Source organism: Carassius auratus, chromosome 23, assembly GCF_003368295.1.
Source record: "Carassius auratus strain Wakin chromosome 23, ASM336829v1, whole genome shotgun sequence".
Taxonomy (NCBI): domain Eukaryota; kingdom Metazoa; phylum Chordata; class Actinopteri; order Cypriniformes; family Cyprinidae; genus Carassius; species Carassius auratus.
In genome coordinates, this window is record NC_039265.1 from 5,599,541 (window position 1) to 5,623,889 (window position 24,349).

Genomic DNA, 24,349 nt, shown 5'->3' on the forward strand with positions numbered 1-24,349 from the left:
GAAAGATGGACAGACAGAAAGACATACAGACATAAAGACAGACTAACAGACGGACAGACAGAGAGACAGATGGATGGATGGACAGACAGACAAACAGAAAGACGGACAGACAGACAAACAGAAAGACGGACAAACGGTTGGACAGACAGACAGACAGACATACAGACAGACGGATGGACAGATAGAAAGACGGACAAACGGATGGACAGAAAGACAGACATACAGACAGACAGACAGATGGACAGAAAGACAGACAGAAAGAGAGACAGACAGATGGACAGACAGACAGACGGACAGAAAGATGGACAAATGGTCAGACAGACAGACAGACAGACAGACAGACGGAAAGAAAGACGGACAAATGGACAGACAGACAGATAGACGGACAGACAGAAAGATGGACAAACGGCTGGACAGACAGACAGACAGACAGACAGACAGACAGACAGACAGACGGACAGACGGACGGACAGACAGACAGACAGACAGACAGACTGACGGACGGACAGACAGACAGAAAGACAGACAGACAGACACACACAGACAGACAGACGGACACAGACGGACAGACACACATAGACAGACAGACAGACACACATAGACAGACAGACAGACAGACACACACACACACACACACACACACAGACAGACAGACAGAAAGATGGACAAATGGACGGACAGACAGACAGACAGATAGATAGATAGAAAGACACACACAGACAGACGGACGGACAGACAGACAGATGGCAGTCAGATAGACAGAGAGACAGACAAACAAACAGAGAGACAGAGAGAGAGACAGACAAACAGAGATACAGAGAGAGAGAGACAGACAGACAGACAGATACCAGACAGACAGTCGACAGATAGATAGATGGATAGAACGATAGATAGATAGATAGATAGATAGATAGATAGATAGATAGATAGATAGATAGATAGATAGATAGATAGATAGATAGATAGATAGATAGATAGATAGATAGATAGATAGATAGATAGATAGATAGATAGATAGATAGATAGATAGATAGATAGATAGATAGATGTTTTGGTAATAGGATTTTAGATGACACAAGTAGCCACCAATTAAACAGACTGTGCAGAATGTTAACTCTTTCAGGTCAGCACAGTATAAACATATTATTGTGAATTAAATGTATAACTTCTCTGATAACACTTATCTGTGGGTCAGAAGGTTCAGATGCATCCTGTGGGACTCTGCCTAGTGTGACTAAAATGGGATTATAGCACATTTAAACTTAATTTGAAGTTGGTAAGCCAGCCGCCACTCACTACAGACATGGCACTGAGAAATGTACACTAACCTCACAGAGACACACCAAGCAAAAATGAAACAAAACAGAGTGAGGGGCAGATTGAACCTGATGTTCCTTTAGCACAGCCTGCTGGGAAATCAGGATGCCTGCTTTCTAGAGCACATATCGTCCCTAGAGACCGTGTGTGCCTGTAAGTGTGTGTGTGAAGGAGAAAGTGAGACTTAGACAGAAACCTTGCTTGGGAGACTAAACAGAGTGTGTCTCTTTCTCACCCATACCCTCCATCCTCTACTCCTCTAACCTCTGATGTCTTTTTCTACTCCTCTTCATGTTCGGAGACACCACACACACACACACACACACACACACACACACACACACACACACACTACTGTTCCTGCTGGCCTCTCATGACTGCAACCGTGGGACAGCTGGAAAGATTGAAACCATATGCACATTGTGCAAGAGCTAGTGTGGGTGTGTATGAGCTGGAGAGAGGAGATCTTTATCAGAGGCATCTTTGTGGAATACGTTCTCATCTTTTTGCTGGGTGGGTGTGGGAGAGAGAGCGTGTGGGAGGAATAAACAGAATCAATCCAAGCGCTCACAGAAAGCCTAGGATTCAATCGTAGGTGAAAGTTCACTGACCTCCAGGTCAGGCAGAAAGACGTTTAAAACCAGGGTGTAAGCATTCTGCATGCGACTGGTACTGTTCAGATAGCGGCACACTAACGGTTCAAAGTTTGGACACACTTGACTGATTCAGACCAGCCAACCTTGGGAAAATATTCAGAGTATTCCACAATTCACAGAAACAACTGTGTGTGTGTGTGTGTGTGTGTGTATGTCTATGAGGCAGAAGTAATGAAGCATTTGTGTGTTTTTAGTGAGGGTCAATCTACCATACAAAAAGGTCATCCCTGTGTGTGTGTTTCTGTAGTACCCCACAGAGCTCTGACCCCGTGTCCTAATTTTATTTCATTCATATACTGTATTAATCAGTCATTTCTGTTTTTTTCTTTTGCATCTACGATTCTAGGCTATGATATATGGTGACGCTATGTATTATCATAACATACTGTCCTACACTCTCACACACAAGATAACCGTTTTTTTTTTTCTTTTTTTTTTTTGTGGACATTTTCTAAAATAATATGGTTCTGGACATGTACCCTGTCAATAGCAGTATTCTGTAAAGTACAAAGTAAGTGCAAATGAACATGGTAATATATCTGTATCATGCTATAAGGTGAAACTTATAAAAAAATATATGGACATTTAAGTAACAGTTGAAAATACATAAAATCAGCAAGAAGCATTACATTGATCAAAAGTGACTGTAAAAACACTTATGATGTAAAAAAAGATTTCTATCACAGTTACCACTAAAACATTAAGCAGCAGAACTCTATTTGTGTTGCTTTTCAACATTAATAATAATATCAATATGTTTCTTGAGCAACAGATCAGTAGATTAGAATGATTTCTGAAGGATCACGTGACACTGGAGAATGAAGTAACGGTGTTGAAAATTCACAGAAATAAATTATATTTTAAGATATATTCAAATAGAAAAGTTATTTTACATTGACATATTTAATGATTCATATTGAACTGTAATTTTGATCAAATAATTGCACTTTTGCTGAGCATAAGAGACTTCTTGAAAAACATAAAAATAATAATAATAATAATAATTGACCGACCCCAAATTTTTTAACAGTACAGTATATAATTCACTTATTGTGACACTGGGGTTGATACAGTATATTGTATCTAATGTAATAATATATATATATATATAAGAGGGAAATTTTATTACAGATGCATGCACTTTATTTCACGTCTTCTGAACCGTTGACAGCAAACACCCGCTTACCCCCACTGAAAGGCTTGGAAGAGCAAGGAGAATATTTAATATAACTCTGATTTAATTATTCTGAAAGAAGAAAGTCACATACACCTTCGAGTGTGAGTAGAACATGGACGAATTTAAATGTTTTGGTGAACTAACCCTTTAACACCTTAAGGCCAATGCGTTTTATAGCAGCACCACAGTAGTATGCTGACACTACACCGTGTTCCCACCACAGCACTTTTAAATGGCACACAGTCATCTTCAACAATACGCTTTTGTTTCTCTTTGGTATAAAGAATGAACAACATGTTCAATACAGCTGCCAAGGTCTAATACAAGAGGGCAGCTTTTTTGAATAAGACAATTTCTCATCATGACAACTTGGCCATGTGCCTGTGTCATTTGTCCAACATCCTGTCACTCACCTGCCGGTCCAGAATACCGCAGGCTCACGGCTCTTCTAGTTGACTTTTTGTTCTGCAAAACAAGCAAACAGGGAAAAAGTCACATCTACTGCACAAGACCCAACTTTTTGCATCCAACTCTCAATATCACTTTCATTTGGTGCCTCTTTGAATGGCGCCAACTGATTTCTCTGTTTTGTGAGCTTGAAACTTATTTGCTTCTAAAGAAATTGTCAAAAAATGAATAAAAAAAAAACCAACAGGCCACATTTATTTCCTAGTCAAAAGACTTTTATGTGCTTCTCTCTCGCCCTTTTTCAGTCTCGCATTCTCTCTCTGGCCTTCCCCTCCTTTTACACTTCTTTTCTTTGTGTCTGAAGTGAAGTCTGACCAAAATACTGATGTCATGGATTTGTGCAGTGCATTTGGACACGCAGAATGACTTTCTGGCCTCTTTTTTTTCCCACCGCACTGCCAGCTCCTACTGCGCTCGGAGGCCGCTGAGAGAAAGCAGGCCCAATTACCAGAGCAGGGGGGCTTAGTGAGCACCACACCACAAAAACACACACAAACACACACACACGCACGCAAAACAGAGCGCGACAAGTTTATTCAGACGAAGCGGCCAGAAACTAGACTTGGTAATCAGGATGAAAGCTTAAAGAGACCTCAGCGAGGGAGGTTAAGATATTTAGCGTGATGGCTAATGACAGTGTGGGAACGGCTATAGGAATGTATGAGGAGAAAGAGGGAGGGAGGAGATATCCGATCGAATGGAATCAGCGCTCCATCAATCACTCTGATTAAGATGTCAAGCTGTCAATCATGAGGATTAAGCTGAGGGGGCTCATGCATATTCATCAACATCTTTAGGGTGGGATGTGAATATGTTAAGCTGTATTACAGAAGAGCTGAGACTGAAAGAGGAGGAGAGGTAATTAGTGGCCCACCATTCACCCTTAGACAAAAGCAGGGTTGAAATAGTGTTCTATTCAGCCTCAAGAAGCTAGTTGTTGAGATGTTTGTGTGCTATTCTGAACTGTGTGAAATTTGGTAAATAAAATGTATTTTGAGTCGAAATACAGGGTCAAAGGGTGAAAAAGCACTGTGACGTCAGAGCTGTGGTGTCGGGGATGGCGAGCTGTGGTGATGGTGTTGATTAAACATGGTCAAGCATGGCATGCAACTGATCCTGAGCACATTCCTAAAGATCCTCGAACAAGTTCCTGTCACTGTCCATTGGATGTATTTAACTACCGAGAGGGATGTGTTTCAGGGTGTTGTGATCTTGTGGCTAAAGTGTTTTGAGTGGTTACAAGATGAAGTCAGGAAAAGGTTTCTCCTTGCAAGGGCCCCTTTCTGAAATATAAAAGCATCTAAATATTTGTATGCATAAAAAGCCATTTAATCCATGTGGGAAAAAAGAGTAAGTCTATTATAAGCAACAGGTAAAAAAAACAAAACAGGTTAAAAAAATGTAAATTGCTATGCACATTTTGAAGGCTACTGAACTCAAAGCACATTATTAAAATATAATCTGGAAAATAAATAAATAAATAAATACACACATAAGAAAAAAACAAAACAAATGTGGTTATGTGCTGTACTGATGCCAAAGTACATTCTTAAAATGTTAAATGGAAAATAAGTAAATAAATAATGCTGAAAACATGTCGAACATAATAAAAGCTGTTGAAATACATTTTGTAAAATATTTTTATTTAATATATAAAGGCAGATATTTTATCATGCAGTATAAAGACTCATTTATACTGTTTTGGAAAACAGTTTGTGTAATATTACAAACATTTGCTTTTTTATAGTGAAATACTTAATTGAGGCCAAAGAACATCATGCAAATAATTATAAATAAATATGTTCAAGATAAAATTATTATAAAAAGCAGGTTGTTAAAATCATTTATATTGTTATATACACTTTTGAAGTCTACTGAAGTCAAATCACATTATTAAAATATTATCTGGAAAATAAATAAATAAATAATATTGTATAGATAAAATTGGTAGTTATGTTAACATGTTCACTTTGCCAGCTGTAATAAATAAATAAATAAATACAAATTGTTGTTATACTGTATACTGTTTTGAAGCCAAAGCATATTATCAAAATATTATCTTAATAAGTAGTGCTGTCAAACGATTAATCATCATTAATCACATTAAAAATAAAAGTTTTTGTTTACATAGCATATGTATGTGTAGTGTGTATATTTATCATGTTTATATAAATACACATGCATACAGTATATATTTTTTAAAATATTTACATGTATATACATTTATATATTTAATAGAAAAACAACATTTTTCTTAAATATATACATGCATCTGTTTGTATTTACATACAGACAATAAATATACACAGTATTCACACATATATTATGTAAACAAAATCATTTATTTTTCATGTGATTAATCGCGATTAATCGTTTGACAGCACTAAAACAAGTAAATAAATTTAGCAATATTATCACAATTGTGTTAAACATACATTTTTTGCTAAATCTTTTTTGTTATCTCAGGTTATCCATGGACCCTCCTGGTAGTCCTTGACTAGAATTTGAAAACTAGATATTCAGGTCCCTAAGGCTCTGCTTTATCATTTAATTTGAGTATGACCCATTGCCAAGAAAAATAATAACAACAAGCCACACAATGTGAAGTATCAGCACAGCAAAATGTAAAGCATAAAAAGTCAAAAGTTTTCATAAGAAAGAACACCATTGAAAAAAGCTTTCGACAGTCTGAACCAATCAGGTCAACCACTTAGTGAGAATCTTTGTAAGTGTGTTTCTCTGCAGCAGTGAGACATGTTAAGGTGACATTGACGGGAGGCACACGCTCAGCCATCATTCAGCATCCTTCCCTTCAGCCATAAGACCACACTGACCCTCTCTCCTATTCATCTTTATACATCTGTCTCTGTCACTCCATCACCCTCTCCTCTAATCCACCACTCATTTTCTCTTCCCACTTAGGTTTTCCACCATACATGACCCCCCTTTTCTTATTCTTTCTTCTGTTGTGTTACTTTGTCTTTTCTTCTCCTCTGCTCCCTCTTCTATCTCGCTCTTGTCAGATGTTGAAAAGAGCCCCACACTGAGAGAAAGTTAACCACCGTAGATTAAATTAAACCCCATCAAGTAGAAAGCAGACACCAAACACCCAATGCAATATTAAAAGGCTGCACACAAGGGAGTGTGTGTGCGCGTGTGAGTCACTCTCTTCAGTCATACTTGAGCTTTCTTCTCTGACTAATGTAAATCAATGATGTAAAATGGCTGCTTCCCTCACTACAGCTTCAGTGACAGCAAACAGGTCCAACCACAGACCTGCTGTCGCCAAGGTGATGGATAGGTGAGAGAAAACTGATACAGAGGCGGCTTTCATCTCCCTCTCTTTCTGTCTGTCAGCCTTTTCCATGCGTCATGATTACTCTCCTCTTTTTCTTCATCTCCCACTCTATTTTTGTGACCTACGTCTGTAATAGTGTATTTGGGGAAAATCACACCTAGCGGAAATGTGATATAATAACCGGAGGAAGATCTCTTAACTGTTTTGATAGAATTTAAACTGGATTACAGGGGGAAAAAAAGCACAAACATGGTGGATTCTGTTATCTGCTATTCTAATTCTAAAACACAAAGCAAAACAAAAAACAAAGCAAAAACAAAATAGAACATAAAAGCTAAGCAAAAACTAAATAAAAAAACTAAACATAAAAGCGAAGTAAAAGAACAAGCAAAGAAAAACAAAAAGGAAAGCAAATCAGAAAAACAAAGCAAAGCAGAAAACTAAAAAAAAAAAAAAAAAAAAAAAAAACACACAAACAAATGCAAAGCTAAGCGAAAAACTAAACAAAAATAAAAATACAAAACAAAAAACAAAAATGCAAAGCAAAAAGGAAAAACTAAGCTAAGCAGAAAACTAAATAAAAAGCAAAGCAAAAAAAGTAAACAAAAACAAAAAACAAAAGGAAAAGCACAACATAACACTAAGCAAAAAAAAACAAAAAAAAAACAAGCAAAGCATAACATAAAAGCGAAGCAAAAATGAAAACAAAACATCAAACTGCAAAGCAAACCAAGACAAAGCAAAGTAAAGTGCATAAAAGCAAAGCAAAACAAAACACTACATGCAAACATGGTACAGTCTAGAGACATCAAAACCATCGTAAATGGAAAAAAGTACAATAAGATCAAAGTTATTGAACAGTTAAGCACTGTATTTATTTATCTGATTTTAATATTACATTTTTTTTTACTATGACTAACAAGGTAAATCTACAGCATCTATAGGATAAATTCAGTCTCAGCTAAAGTTTTGACTTCAGTTGGCATAAGAACATGACTGCTGTTTTGCTGCTATCTTCTTTATCTGAATCCCTTCCCTCCCATGACCTTCAGTAATCTCTGAGATCGTGGATTGGCCCTGATGTACAACGTGATCGTTTTTTTCTCATTACGCGGCCCACCGCTTGGTGTAATTTATGCTCTTATTCATATTCCGTGTGAAGCGCTTTTAATCACCACGCAGCATGCAGCTGCTTCACATAACTATTGCAAAGATGCAATTAATTCCTGCTGTTGCCCGGCTTCCTCAACAAGCCAGAAATTAATACAACACTTAAGAAATACTGACTCATTTGTTCGGAGAAGAGAGGAGAAAATGCACACAAAAAAGTTACAAGTGATTAACAGCCCATCAACTGCATGAGAACGACCTGAGTAAAGTATTTTAAAGTAAAGTATTAGTAGGTAAAGGACTGACAGGTCACATGCATTATATTTTACATTATTTTCGAATAGATGAGGTGTTAGGGTGCCTTCAAAGTCAGTGTGGAACAAGTTTCCTTGTCTTCATACACAGACTCTGCCTGTTAAGTCACAGAGAGATTTTAGACACATGGTAGTTGAGAGGAGAGAGGAAATGGTAGGAGGAAAAAGAGGGACATGATATGAGCTGGAACTGAGCTTGCAACCCTTTCATTGGTTTTCGTGTCTGGAGCAGTAACCACAGGGGCACTGCTCCAACCTATATTATATTTATCAAAAAAGATACAGGCTAAAATGTCTGATATGCTCTGTCTCTCTGTCTGGACAGTAGACCTGTCAGGCCTCTGGGGTTTGCTGTGATGCGTCCATGCTCCCAGACTTAGATTAATAATTTAGATAGTTGCTGAGCCTGGTAAGACAAGCTGATGGCCGCTGGTCCGTGGGGCAATTTAAAAAAGTAATGGTGAACCACACCAGAGCCCCTGCCTGTGTTCAGAGGCTGTAAAAAAATGTGAGTGTTTTTAAGCCTATGTGCAGTGGCAGACTAGTGAAGCTGTAATTTGTTACACGTCAGTGAGAAAAATACACTGAATATATTTATAAACTGAATATATTCCTTTGATGCAAAGCTGAAGTGTCAGCATCATTAGTGTCACATGATCACTCATATGTGCTGATTTACTACTCAAGAAACATTTATTGTCATAATTTTTTGTGGAAACCGTGAAAGAATCTGATGAACAGAAAGGTCAAATAAACAGCATTTATTCGAAAAAAAAAAAAAACCTTTCAAGTTTTTTATTCTTATTGAATAAAAGTATTCAGAAATCTTACCCCAACCTTTTGAGCAGTGTGTATATTGCAAACGTATTAATAACCCCTTCATTTTTTCCATGCTTTGTGTTTTTGTTGCCTATGTTAAACTTCATCAGACCAGAGGATCTTGTTTCTTACAGTCTGAGGGTCCTTTCGGTGTTTTTTATTTATTTATTTATTTTTTTGGCAAATTCCAAATGGGTTTTCATGTGTCTTCAGAACCGAGTCTGCCCACACTGCCATAAAGACCAGATTGGTGGAGTGATGTTTGTTCTTCTGTAGGTTTTTTCCATCTCCATATATGAGTATGGAGCTCAACTAAAGTGACCATCAGCTTCTTGGTCACCACTCTAACCAAGACTCTACTCCAATGATTGCTCTTGGAAGAGTTCTGGCTATCCAAAACTTCTTTCATTCAGGATAATGGAGGCTACATGCTTCTCTGAACCTTCAATGCAGCAATTTTTTTCTGAGCTCTTCCCCAGATCTGTGGCTAGACACAATCCTGTTTCTGAGCTCTATATACAGGCAGTTCTTTTGACTTTAGGCCTTGATTTTTATTTTTAATATGCCTTTTTAAGCTGTTAGACCTTTTATTACTGACAGATATGTACCTTTCCAAATCATACCCATTCAGTTGGATTTGACACAGGTCAATTCCATTTAAAATATATTAACATCTACAAGCGATATGAATGCTCCTGAGCTAAATTTCAAATGTCCCAGAAAAGAGTATGCATGCTCATGCAATGTAATAATTTCTTCTTCTTCTTTTTTATTTTTTAAATAAATTTGCAAAGTTTTTATGAAAGCTGCTTTGGCATTATGGTCTAAGATTAAAGTGGACAAAAACTTAAAGCAATACTTTAAAGCAGTTTAACATATGGCAGCAACATAAATGTAAACACAATGTGAAAATAAATAAAGATGAATAATTCTGTAGGGTATGTATTATGTATGTGTGTATGTGGGTGTGTGGGTGTGTGTGTGTCTATATATATATATATATATATATATATATATATATATATATATATATATATATATATACGTACACACATACCCTTAATGAGCATAAGAGACTTTCTTAAAAAACATTAAACTACTTACATAACACCTTAGACAAAATATCAAGCAACTGGCACATAAAAAATAAATAAATAAATAAATAAAATTTTTTGTTGGAACTTACTTCCCTTTTCTAAATCTTTAGTTTTTTCAATTTCTGTGCCCGAAAATGACTACTTCCGTTCAATATAATATCCAAAGAGCAGATTATTTTCTGCTTCCAGTGAAATTTAAAAATGTAGACCTGATGGGCCATCTGGTTCAATATTTTCTAATGCAAAGACAATTCAAGTGTTTTTAGGATTTAGTAAGGAAATTATCATCTATCTAAGAATATAAAATGGCATGATGTAGGTTTAGTAAGTCTTGGTTTTAACAAACACTTTGCCGCCCTTCCCCTGTAAGTCCTGAAATCAATTCAAGGAGAGTTGCAACCTTCAGGCAGCCTAGTTTTAATTCCATCTGTTATCCCTTCACTGTTTCTATTTCTCATCCACTCTTCATCCCTTTCTCCGAGTCAATTGATTCCAGAGGCCTTTCAAGCACCCAATTAAACCCCGTTAGACTAGTCCAGTAGAGCTGGTTTAATGAATGCCAGCCTAGGCTGCTCTATGATAATCTCTCCTCCTCTCTGTTTTTCCTATCCATCCTGTGTAAACTTTAAATAATCATGCTTGAGTCCAAAATTGAAAGTCATTGATCAATTCATCTTGTAGCTGTGAACCAACATAAAAGCAAGTGAGTGGAAGATAGAGTGTGTGAGGGAGAGAGAGATTGGAAATTAGTTTGGCAAAATCCAATCTCAGGAACATGTAACAAACTGCCAGATCTTATTTAAAAAGCAGAAATGGTCCTATCAACACTTACTCTGGAAATAGATGAGAAAGAGGGGGAAAACAGATGAGGAAAGAGGGGATAAACAGTAGAGAAATCCCACAAGAGCAATCATCTTACTGACCTTCAAGTGCCCGACCACACACACACACACAGACGAGCCAAGCAATCAGTCACATGTAAGAGGAAAATGGATGGAGAACTGATTAGCATAAAGCTATAGAAATGCTACAACAGAGTGTGAGGGTGGTGAGGCCATTCAATGCAAACACAATTTAGAGGCTTGTACAATTTTCTCCTGATCTAAAAGGCTGATCTACAAACAAACATGCACAAGGGCAGTAGAGGTCCTGTTGGAGCTTATCAGAGGCCTGACATCTTCATGAAGCCTCACACATGCACACACACAGACACCTTGAATGTTACACTGTAGATTTCATTTAACAAACCGATGCAATCTTTTTTGACAAACATGACCCATTTTGAACTCATTTATGTTTAACTCATTCATGAAGGATAAACTTAGCAAGCATTGCTCAGAATAGAAAACATTCACATGATTCAGTTCTCAGAGCCTCAACATCAGCAATTAGCAGCGTTTGCTAGGGTACATCACTATTGTTCTCACTCATAATTAAAGTTAGAGAATCAAACTAAATATTAAAGTTTGGTGGGTAACTCGTCTCACACTGTTTATGGTGCAGACATGTGTAGCAGAGGTATAGACCCAGTGATCGGCTGGCGTTACCCATACAGGTGAAAATATCAGTGTTTGTACTTAATCATGATTGGTCAGTAGGTTATGTTTCATGAGCTAATTAGTGCCTATAATGTTGTGCATATAAAAGAAAGAAGTGTTTGGTGGCTTCGGATGCATCATCCTTTGTACTGCTCCTCTATGACGTGGTGCTTTGAGTGAGTGCTAGAAGTTGGGTTTTTTCAGGTTGCTCTTGAAAATGCCTGTTAAATAAAGAGGCTTATTACCTTTGTTTTTAAATAAGGACCTGCAAGCTGTAATCCTGTGTTGGGAGCAACCATGTGTATTGCAGCATTATACTGTTTTCTTGGTAGGTATGGAAAATTTTAAGTTAGTTTTTAACAAGGTTTTTATACATAACTTTTTTTGTTCAAATGTCCAGCAGGTTTGATTGCACATCAAAGGGTTTCCAATGATCTTAATTGAAGCCTAACAAACATCAAGTCACTGTTCTGCTCTGTTTTGTTATGGTTTTGTTATGGTTTTGTCTGGACTTCATCTGTTCACGAGTTATCACGTGAAATGAAACACTATCCAATCAGAAAGCGAGATGATGGAAGACGGAAGCAGTCATGGCTCAGCAGAAAGTGAAATTGACGTGGACAGCAGAGATGGAGAATCAGCTTGTTGATTTGTGACAACAGCATGAATGTTTATACAACGTGTTGTGTATGAAATCATTCCAAACACTATCAATGAAATTTCTTCCTGACTCTGGTTGAAAATCTGTTTGTGTGTGGTGTGCTGTCTTTGTCACATCATGACACACTATAGGACCAAAATGGTTAAATCTAGGATTTTTTTTTATCCTCATGTTTGTGGTCTATCACATTTTGTAAATCTTATAAGATGTAAAAAATCACTACATGATTGTGGATTATACTGCCCAACTATGTGAATTACTTCCATCTTCATTAACTTTGTGAAGCTTCTGTGCAATGGACTTGTAATGTAGTGACCAAAATCTCAAGTTTCTTGAAAATATATTTATATGTGTTTCAAAGATGAAAGAAAGGCTTATTGGTTTGGAAGGACATGAGGGTGAGTAACTGATGACAATTTTCATTTTGGGGTGAACTATCCCTTTAATGGCATGAAGCAATGCATTATTAAACACCCAGAACTCATTTTGCAAATGCCACATCTTAGCATCTGCATTGCACTGACAGGCCTCTACAACACCATCATGAAAGCAAGATTTGTATGGACAAGCCCCTCAGAAAATGTGAAAATCTAGTCAATTTAGCTGTTATCACAAGGTGCACAAACAGCTTTAATTTCAAGAATTCAGTTGTAGCTCACAGAAGCATGTGTGATGCGCCCCGCGGCGGGAGATTTGAGTGACGTCTGTGGAGGGAGAGAAACATCAATGTGCTTTCTGCAACTTTTTCCTGAAGCGCTTGTTTAATTTGATGATGTTAACAAGGCAAAAGTAGATACCAGATCTGTTTTCCTCCGAGCCATTTTTGTTGGAGTGTCAAGTCACCCGTGCAGCTCCTCAAGGACTCCTTTTAGAGCGTCAAGGTAACTGTCAGTCTTCGCAGGAAAGCACTACTGTAATTACCCAAATCACAGCGCTTGTGCTCACAGCGCTAATCCCTGTCAGTCAAACACAATCATTAAGCTTCCCTTTTTTACCCCTGCGCATTCATTTTGTTTTCTTTTATTACGAGCTCACTTTCATCTCCTGCTCTTGCGTTTTATCTGTTTTCCACAGTCTTTAGCGTGCAAGAATTAAACCTGCTGCCTTTTCATTGTATGCCGAGTAATAAACACAACAAGAGCTCCAATAAACCCGCTAAATGCTAGCAGGAGTTGTCCGAGAGCTTGAAATTGATTTGGCTGTATAAGTTGGAAATTTGGTTCGCGTATGCGATAGCATCTCTCGGGAAGACTCACATCCCAATAACAATCATTAAGAAAGTAGACTAACAACTTGACAGACAGACCATCATTCAATTTAGATGTGTATGTTTTTCCTGATGTTCTCACACGTAAACAAGGACTCATCACTAAACACGTGTACACACAAGGCTATGCGTGAGGTGTTCTTTTAAATGCGATTACGACAGTCACTTACAGCTCCGTCATGTCAGATATCGCTAATATTTGACAGCTGCATCAGTTTATATTTACATGTCCCTGCAGTGGATAAAATATCTCTGTCTCGCTCACTCACTTTCTGCTTCACATTCATTTTCAATTCTCTTTCTTCTCTGAAGGCCACTTCAGAGTATTAATGAGAGCATTTATTGCGAAGTTCTGCCTTTAAACATTCAGTATGTCCTTTGGTTCACCTGGCTTTGGCAAGACAGCACAAGTCTCAGGCCTACTGTCAAATGCGTCCTTCACTGGGAATTAAACAACAGACTTCACACTTCTTATTTAATTTTGCAGTCCATGAGTCAAATGTACCATTCAGTTAAATATTTAGTTCAGTTGGATGAGAGTGTACTCTGGTGCTTATTAGGTGTCGCGTGGGAATCAATGATTAACAGTTCTTAAGTCCAGTTGCATAATCTTGAAATAATGTTCCTTCTTTGAAATGATCCATGCAGTGCAATGTTAACAGAAACAAATAAGGGAGAACTCAAACATTTTTCATAAAATCAGCAGGTTTGGTCACATTTTCTTATGTGTTCGGTCTTTATCACGTGGAATGCATTGTTCTTCTCTGGAAGGTTCATTTCAAATTTAGTATGTGACTTTTCAGCCTAAACAGTCAGTCAACAACACATTACTACACACCTCATGTCTCCAGTTCTCCCTCAAACTCCCACTCTAATTGGCTTTTCAATGTCGCTTCACAGTGATGTATTGGTTCATGCAGCCCAATCAATGTTGGCTTAATTAAATCCCGTTAATCATCATCTTATCACAAATTATTCTCACAACTTCACTTTAAAGGCATGTTCTGGGCTCAATACAAGTTAAGCTCTATTGGCAATGTCCGTGGAATGCCAATTAATTAATTTTGACTTGTCCATAAGTTCATAGAAACAAATACAGAAATGTACTTAGAATGGAAATCTATGGGACAAAAACATTCTGGAGGCTTTAAAAATGAGATTAGTATTATTAAATTATTTATTCTGTATAAAAATTTATGTTGGGAATTGTAACGTTAGCATCCTTTCTGAGGTGAGTCTGCTGTATTAGTTTGATTTAATGCCATCTTGGCCCATAGAATCCATTGTAAATGCATTCTTGTTAATGTAATTTTGCTTGTGGTATGTCCACAATATAAAAACTTTCTGAATGTAAGTAACTCCTAAAACATTTGACATGGAGGCCCTTTTCTTGCATGAATGAGATATGAGCTTCTGAAATCTGTTCTATGATTCTGATGTATAAAAATGCAGAAAAGCTTTAGTGAGGGTTCGATTTAGGTGAAAAGAAATGTAAGAAAAAGAGGGAGTGTGATTATGCAACTAGCCATTTCCCATTGGATGTGTGAACCGCTCTTCTTTTTGACACTTTAATCAGTGTCAAATTTTAAATGTTAAATGTATAGTTAAGTAAACCCACACTCAAATGAACATGAGCCTTACATGTCACTGCTCAAAGGCTTCATTCTGAATCAGAATCAGAATCACGTTTATTGCCAAGTACTGTATGTATACACATGTACAAGGAATTTGTCTTGGTGCTTGACAAAGACAAAAGAAAAACAAGAATAAACAACAGAACAGTAAGATAAGCAATTTTAAAATAAGACAAGTAAAAGCTATACAATAAGAGCAGAGAGAAGAAAAAAATCAGGAAGATAAAAATATAAAATACAAAATAAACACATTAACTCTACATTTGTGCAGAATATGTAAGGGGGGAGTGCAAATGTTCACAGTTTAAACTTAAATTGTACAATCCTGAACATTGTGAAATGTGCAGCAAGGAGCCAGTGCAAAGTTTACAGTCTGGGATGTGGGAATATAAGAATATTGCAGCCGGAATTGTGTGTGTTAATGTAACACATGTGAAACAACACGTGTGTATGGTGTTTTTTTGTTTTTTTCGTTTTTTTTTTAAGTCAAGTGTAAAGTCAATGGGAGTGAGTATGAAGACCTGATGGGTCATAGGTATTGTTGATAAGGACCGTTGTGGATCGAAAGGTCCTGGTCCTGATGGACAGCAGTCTTCTGCCAGATGGGAGTGCTTCAAAAAGTTTGTGTCCAGGGTGAGAAGTGTCAGCCACAATCTTAACCGCCCGCTTCAGGGTCCTGGAAGTGTTCAGGTCCTGAAGAGATGGAAGGTTGCATCCGATTACCTTCTCAGCAGAGCAGATGACACGTTGCAGTCTGCCTTTGTCCTTGGCAGCAGCATACCAGATGGTGATGGAGGTAGTGAGAATGGACTCAATGATGGAAGTGTAGAAGTGAAGCATCATTGTCTTTTTATTTTATTTTTTGTCTTTCTGGCTCAATTCTGTAGCACTTTTTCACTTTTTTAAATTGAACTTTCCCCTCTGTCGTTCACATGCAGTCCTCATGACCAACAAAATTAGCCTTTCACACAAATTCAAAGAAAATCGGAGAAAGTAATTGAAGTGGAGCCCTGAGTGACTAAACAGAATTAAACAAAATGTCTTAAATTATCTTAGCTCTTCATAAAGCTATATTAGGTCAGGCTTATCTAATTGTGAGGTAGTTTTATTGGTAGAGCTAAATTGTAGGCATGTTAAGAGAAAAGGCCAGGATTGAGGGCCAATAAAGAGGTGGGCAGATAAGCGGGGAGACGAGTGAACGCAGTGATGTGTGAAATGAGAGAGAGAGAAAGCGCAGACTGACTTGACAAGGTGGCTTAAAGCCCTGACAGGTAGAATAAAGAAAAGAAAGTGAGCGCCTGCTCGAATCTCTCAAGATTAAATATGTTTTGGCATGATAAAGAAGGGCTTTTATCAAAGCATTAGTACAGATCACAATAGGTGTATCATTGTTAAGATGCTTTGACAATTTTTACATGGCTTTCTAGCATACTTTATTGTGATTGGACGGTTGACAAAAACCTGCCTCCTTAGTTACTGTTGCTATGTCCAACAATTAATGGCGCTCTCACGCTACACATCATGTTCTCATGTGTTAAAAAATACATCGAGGAGCAATGAGGGAAATGACAACATGCCAACAGAGAAGACAGCAGGTTACCTTTTTTATGAAATTAAGTCTCGCCTTTTGAATTTTGTACGAAATTCAAATAATATATACAATTATATGACATGACAAATCACTGTAGCGCCTCAATTAAAGTGGCACGTGAACCAGCCATCTCTTCCTCTTTACTAGTTATAGTGCAAAATAAACATGAATGAACATTAGAAGGTATTTTGTTTCAGCCATGGAAAGACATCATTACACACCATTTTTTTTAAGTTTTAATTTACTCTAGTGTCTGGTTTGTTTATTGGACAAAAAGAAAAGTTTCAGAATTATGATTGGTCCATCTGAATTCCCTTCTGGCCTATTATGTAGCCGAGGAACTGAACTGTGGGGCGGTGGAACTCGCACTTCTCCAGTTTGAGGTAAAGGTGGTGCTGACAAAGCCTCTGAAGGACCTGCTTAACATGGTGGTGATGGTCGGCTAGATTCCGGGAGTAGATGAGGATATCATCAATGTAAACGATCACAAACTTGTGGAGGAACTCCCAGAACACCTTGTTCATAAATCCCTGGAAGACTGATGGGGCTTTGGCAAGGCCATACGGTATAACAAGTTACTCATAGTGGCCAGAAGAATTCCTGGTTAAGAGCTTCCTTGACATACTCCTGCATAGCCTTGCGGACAGTGGGTAAACTTTACCCTTGGAGAATTTATTTCCAGGCAGCAGATCAATATCACAGTCCCATGGCCAATGAGGTGGTAGACAGGTGACTGCTTGCTTACTGAAGACATCCTTGAATGCCACGTAATCAGATGGGATGGAGGGAGTTCCACTTGATTCAGGACATTCAATACGCGTGGAAGTGATCTGGAAAGCTGGTGGCATTTGGAGTGGACGTGAAAGTGCAGTTAGGCAGTGTTGGTGACAGTTCGCTCCAGCGAATAACCATACAGGAGTCCCATTTGATCTCTGGAGAATGGAGAATGAGCCAGGGGCGTCCCAGGGTGACGTCCACCTTGGGTCCCTCCCGTGGCTTTTAGCATTAAGCTCTCCAATCCAACAGAATCATCATAAATTTCCATTTGAGGAATCCAATCGTTGCCTGTAGGTGCTGAGAAGAGCTACTTCATTCCATCTGCTAGCTGTCGCCAGAGTTCGGTACTGCATGGTGTAGTTGTTGGTGGAAGATGCACCATGATGCAACTGCCTGAACTGGTCTGAAACAGAAAGCTCTCTTGTAGCGGAGCCAAACATCTCCTTGAAGTGGTTAGTGAAAACCTCTTAGCATTTAATTATGATGTCGTTAGCATTCCATATTGCTTTTGCCCATGATAATGCATGACCAGAAAGAAGAGAAATCAGGAATGCTACCTTAGAGCGCTCTATGGTGAATTATTTCTATATACAGCGCCACTTGAAGGAGGAAGCCACCACATCCAGCTGGTCCCCCCCACCCCCCTTAGGAAGCAGGCATAACCATGGGACTGGCAGAGGCAGATTGGGGGCTGGGGGCTGGCATGAGAGAGGCTCAAAGAGTGTTGACCAGCTCCTGCAGAACGTCGACATGATCCATGGAAGTGGCAGTGTCGGTCCAGTCTTCTGTCACAAATCGAGCCAGAAACGATGGGTAAGAGGATTAACAAGGTGATTTATTAACAGATTTGAATATGGATCGAATCCATAGGAGGAGCAAATGGCAGTTGAGAATCTTGAATATTGAGACAGTTCAATGGGTCTTAGCTGAAACTAATGAAGGGTATCATTACAGGATCGTCAGAGACAGGGAACCAGGAACTTCGGAGAACAACGAATGAGAATAACACAGTTAAGTACACAGAGTCAGGATACAGTTCGAGTTGGTGAATGATAGACCAGATGCTGAAACTTCTTCTTCTTCTTTTTTGGTGTTTATTGGCGGTTGGCAGCCTAACTGACTGGTTTATTACCGCCACCCACTGTAATAGATTTATGGAAGCTGAAACACTGTGGTGAGAGTGGCTTTGTACCTGACTTGATAATTGAGTGCAGGTGCGGGTGATCAGTAATCCGATGACAGAGATCGGGTGTGAGTGGGAACAGGTGACTGTGATGGTGGAAGTGGCTGTGACTGTGAAGATTCCCTGACACGTCACAATTTCATCTTTAATTTCAAAATAAATATAAGAACTACACTACCAAGAATCCTGAATAGAGATTGGCCATTCAGTAGTTACTTAACAAAAACTGCACTAAAAGAGCTCAGCAGCATCCCCCTATTAAGCATTGCATTGCATATTAAGCATTGCATATTTTAATATTTTGCAATTAGCAACAAATATATTGTATGTTATATTCTATGTTATACAGTACTTTATATCATACTATCTTTTGATATATATATTTAAATATATTGTTTTCATATGTGGTCAACATGGCAAGTTTCTCGGGAACCAGTTGTGAAATCTGTGCTGGGGAAATTTTCCTCACACAAAATTACAGATCCCATGGATTCCTATAAAAATTAATACATTTTTCATTCTTTATCAACATCAGAAGATTTTAAGTACCCAATATATGTATTAAAATCTATCTATTTTTATTAAATAAAATGCTATTATTTGATCCATCTAGCCTTTCTGTCTTTATTTTGCACATTACAAATGACACATTTGGAGAAAAAAGGAAGTAGGGACTAAACGGTCAAAGGCAAACAGCTGATGTGTGTATCCCACTCGATTCTTAAGGCAAGGACAGATCTCTCTCCTTCTCTCACTGCCAGACTGAGCAAGAGTGTATGTATTGAAATACACATGCAAAGACAAGCACTTGATATATGCAAGTATGTATGCACATTGATGCAGGTACTGGGGACAATCCAGTGGAAACGTGAGAGGCAAATGAAATGGAAACACCTAATAACCCACAGCTCTCCACATGGACAGAGTGTACTGTATGTGTGTGTTTATAAGGAGCGGAGAGTGAGCGAAGTGCTGGAGAACATCATATGCCTGCGTACCTGTGGCAAGCATGGAATATTTCAACAAACAAGGAACAGGCCTTCTGTATGAGCTCCTGTGTGTGTGTAAGTGGTGGCATAAAGCCAAGCCCTGACTGATGTTCCATTTTGAAAACATTTATGTTGACCTGCTAATGGCAACCATGCTGTCGTTCAAAGAAAGCGCTAAAGAAACAGAGAAAGACACAGAATTCAAAGACACTCTTACATATAAAGCTTCAAATTAGGACCAAAGGGCTTTACCAGTCTGATGTCATTGGAGAACTTTTTTAGTTTCAACAAAGAACTTGTTATTCTCCAGTTCTTTAGAAAACTGTCTGTGTACTGGTGTTTTAAAGAACTTGGAAACAAATGCACTGATCTAAAGAGCTTACAATGTAACATTAATAAGATTTAAACGTCAAAAATCTTCAAACAACCACAGATAACCCCTATCTAGCCAAATGCAACCCAACTGATTTTTAAGAATACACTAAGTTAAAGGGACAGTTCACCCAAAAATGAAAAATTTGTCTCACCCTCAGTTTTTTGCAAACCGAAACGACAGAAGAAAATGCACATTTTTGGGTGAACTATTCCTTTAAACACTGTAGCTACAACTAAATAATTAATCAGTAATTTATCAGCCTGAAAAGCCTTCATGTAAACACCTGAATAGATGCGAAAATTAAGGGTGTCAACTGCATCTTTTTTTATTATTATCATAATTTGAAAATAAAGAGCCATGTTTACCCATTCTAGACCACCAGTTGGAACTCTCTTCAAGACTTCAATGTGAACACCCATTGTTATGTCAGGCTAACATCGTTGCATAAGAAATAATCATGACATGTAGAAGTTTTCAAAAATTTGAAATATTGTCATTGTCAATGTCATTATTGAACTGGCAATAATGATATTGGTTGCACTTTATTTTACAGTACGTGTACTAACATGTACTTATAGTGTACTTACAGTGTATTTATCTAAGAAAGTTCTGGCAATACAAGGTAACTACATGGGGTAGGGTTAGGTTTAGGGGTAGGTTCAGGGTTAGTACCTAGTTATTACATAGTTATTGTAATTACTTTAATAAGTACATAGTATGTACATTAGGAACAGGACTGTAAAATAAAGTGCTACCATGATATTTATGCTCTCTGCATCTCCGGTGACAGTTCTGAACACAGCACTGCACACTCTGCATAAGCTAACATTTGTTCATGTAATGAATATACAAATGAATATGTGAATCAGATTGCAGAATTAAGGGTTCATATAAACAGAAGTTTCAAAATCTGAAATTGGATTCGGATTGATTAAAATTGGTGCATCTAAATATACCTAGTGATCATGATTAATCACATCCAAAATAAAAGTTTTATTTTACATAAAATATGTATGAGTGCTCTGTTTATTTATTATGTAGATATACATACACACATATACAGTATATATTTTGGAAATATATATATATTATATTATATATAAATATATTAATTATATTAACCATTGTTTTTAATATACATGCATGTGTTTGTAATTATATATGAATAATAAACATACACAGTACACACAAATACATATATTATGTAAAACAATTTTTTTGATGCAGTTAATCACTATGAATCATTTGACAGCACTAATAAATATATAAAACCACTTTAAGCTTCTAGACAAAAAATTAAGTCAAAGCTGTGCCTTTCAATAAATCCTTTCATTTCCACTTAACAAAATGGGGAAAGCACCTTGTGACATCATCACGCTCTGAATAGAGAGCAGGTTGAAGCTGTGGTTATCACAAAGCCCGCAAGTGTGTCGAAACCTAAATCCCACATACAAGCTTCCAGGAAATACGGTCTTTTAGATACATGCACACACGCAAACATCCAACACACCCCCACACACTCCTGCTGTTAGCACAAAGAGTGTAACGGGGTGAAGACCTGATGAATACAGAGTTCCAGCTACATGCTGTGCACTTCAATTCCAGAACAAGGCTTGAGGAAGGCAGAGAACAGAGGGCATCATCCCTCACCTCTGCACTGTGTGTATACATAGATGAATACAACTCCAGTTTCCTAAAACTCAGGAAATTGTCTATTTTGGGAAGTTGAAATCCTGGATCAAGCCTGATCTGTTCTGCTTGGACGAACCCAAGAGCTGGCAGCAAGCTGTGCCAGCCCATGTATAAAGAGGGTACTGGCGAGTGTTTACTGATTTGGAACGTCACATGTCTGCAGAAATTATTAGATCTTTGTGCTTCTATCATAAGATGTGTTATTCTGGCGTATATTTTATGTAAATCATGATTAAGCTACATTCCCAGCAATGTCTTGCAAGCTTTATCTTCATTGCGTAATGCAGCGGCACACTACTTTTTTTAACTGATGCTGCTACCTTTGTTTATCATCTTATTAGGCTTTTTATATATGTTTTTATGTTTTCATTTTAATTTTAGATATAAAGTTGTATTTTGTATACTTTATTTCAGCTTTTTTTTTTTTTTACGGGAATAGTTCATCCAAAAACTACATTTTCAGAAAATGTACACACACTCAGGCCATCCAAGATCTATTTTTTATTTTATTTTTATTTTTTTATGCTTCGAAACCATATTGTGGATAGTGGACTCATGTTTTAGCAACAGTTTGAAGTCAAAAACATCTTGATGATGGATTTGTTTCTTACAAAAACAGCTTTTTTTCCCACAAGATATTAAAGGGGTCATGGCATGACAAAACAAATTTGCCTTGATTTATTGGCAAATAAGAGGTCTTTTTTTTATCATTAACACATCCTGCAAGATTCATGGTTTAAAATGTCCTTATTTTATTAGCGTTAATTTAATCAAGCTCCAAAAACAGCACCCATTCACTGCAGAGGATCCATTGGTGACCATGTGATGTGATGCAATACTTCTTCAAAATATGTTCTGATGAAGAAACACCCTCAGGCTATTCAAGAAGTAGATGAGTTTGAGGAATTTTCACTATTCCTTTAATAACTCAAACTAGGTGAACCACACGCCACTAAAGCAACCGAGGAACTTGGTTGCACAATAATTGCTCAGGTGACTGGCCCAAAACATTTTCCTGGAACTCATCGCCCTTGAACAAGATGACAGATTTCAGACTGTGCACTCGTGCTGGGTCCTGAGACAATCCAAATGGTAAACTGAGATTGATGGGAATGGCAAGAGATCCAGATATCAAACACACAAACACTGAACTTGTACCTTTCTAAGCATCTCTATGTCTGGAATTCTCTCCATCTTTCAGTCTGTAGAGATCTCTTGATTTTATGGCGGTTTCTGACACTCACGCCCTCATTCTTCCCCTCAGATGACCTCCAATCCCTATTTAAGTCCATTCGCGTCAGCCTGATTGTGTGTCGTCTCTCTTAAAATATTTAAGATGTTTTTGCTGTAAGTGTTCACTGCTGAGGTATGCTCTGAGTACATGAGTGTGTTACAGTACACAGCTATGCTTCGCTCACTTTTAGCTATGAAACACTTACGAGACATTATATGTTGCATTATATATGAATCTTTGCTGGAATCTCCTGAAATCTTTCACATACGCAGGTCTGCACATGTAGACTGTAAATCTTCGCTGCATAAACATGTTGCTAATGGCTTCCTGCTGCAGATGTTGAACTGCTGACATTGGTGCATCACATATTAAATGCAAGCAGTACAAATTACAGTTTCTCCAAGGCATACTGTCAAAATGCCAAAGAAGTATAACCATCAGGAGAGCCTGAGGAATTTGGGGGAGTTTTGTGTGATTTTGTGCATTCCTTCATTGACCCAAAAGCCAATTGTGTTTTTGCCTTCTAACAAAATATATTGCATGTTTATGTGTGTAATGCTTTTCACAATATATATAATTTCAAAGCAGCTTTACTAAAGAGCCAGAGGCGACTTAAGTCAAGGGAAAAAATGCTAGATAGATTGTTCACGCTGCTCAAAAATGTGTGCGTGATGGTGTCAGTGGCCTTTTTACAGTAAGTGTGTTTGTGTCAGCAGTTAGACACAGTGCCCCACTTCCAGCAACAGAGGATTTCAGTCCAGAGCAAACGCTAGTTGAACGGGGCTCTCAACAACACTAGAAAGTGTGTGGTCAAAACCAGAAAACAGTCAGACAAGGAAGATCATGAGCCAAATCAGAACAGACAAAGCGATAGTGAAAGCACTAAACCAGAATAATGAGACGAAATGATTCAGAAGCATTCAATAAACAGCCTACGGAAGATTCTGTGTGGATCCGCAAACACCTCATTTACAGAATGGGTGTCAGTATTTCACATGGTGTCTCACGATACTGGAAAGGTCAGAGGTCAGTTAAACACAAATGACCTGAATACAACAACAAAGTCTCTTTGGCTTTATTCACATAAATCCCCTTTGTTTTTCAAATATGATCTTTTGGACTGTTCCCATAAGTGATGAAATCTGCTTTAT

The 24,349-nt window shown here is 37.8% G+C and overlaps 1 protein-coding gene across 4 annotated transcripts in view; it reads right to left on the reverse strand.

The window, feature by feature from the left end:
• The window catches only part of LOC113041081 (extracellular sulfatase Sulf-2-like), a 140,127-nt gene that overhangs the window by 112,071 nt on the left and 3,707 nt on the right, over positions 1-24,349 (reverse strand). For all 4 annotated transcript variants that reach the window (XM_026199389.1, XM_026199390.1, XM_026199394.1 and 1 more), the window contains one exon: positions 3,564-3,615. The gene's annotated coding sequence lies outside the window, so the exon portion shown is untranslated. The remainder of the gene's footprint in view (positions 1-3,563; positions 3,616-24,349) is intronic.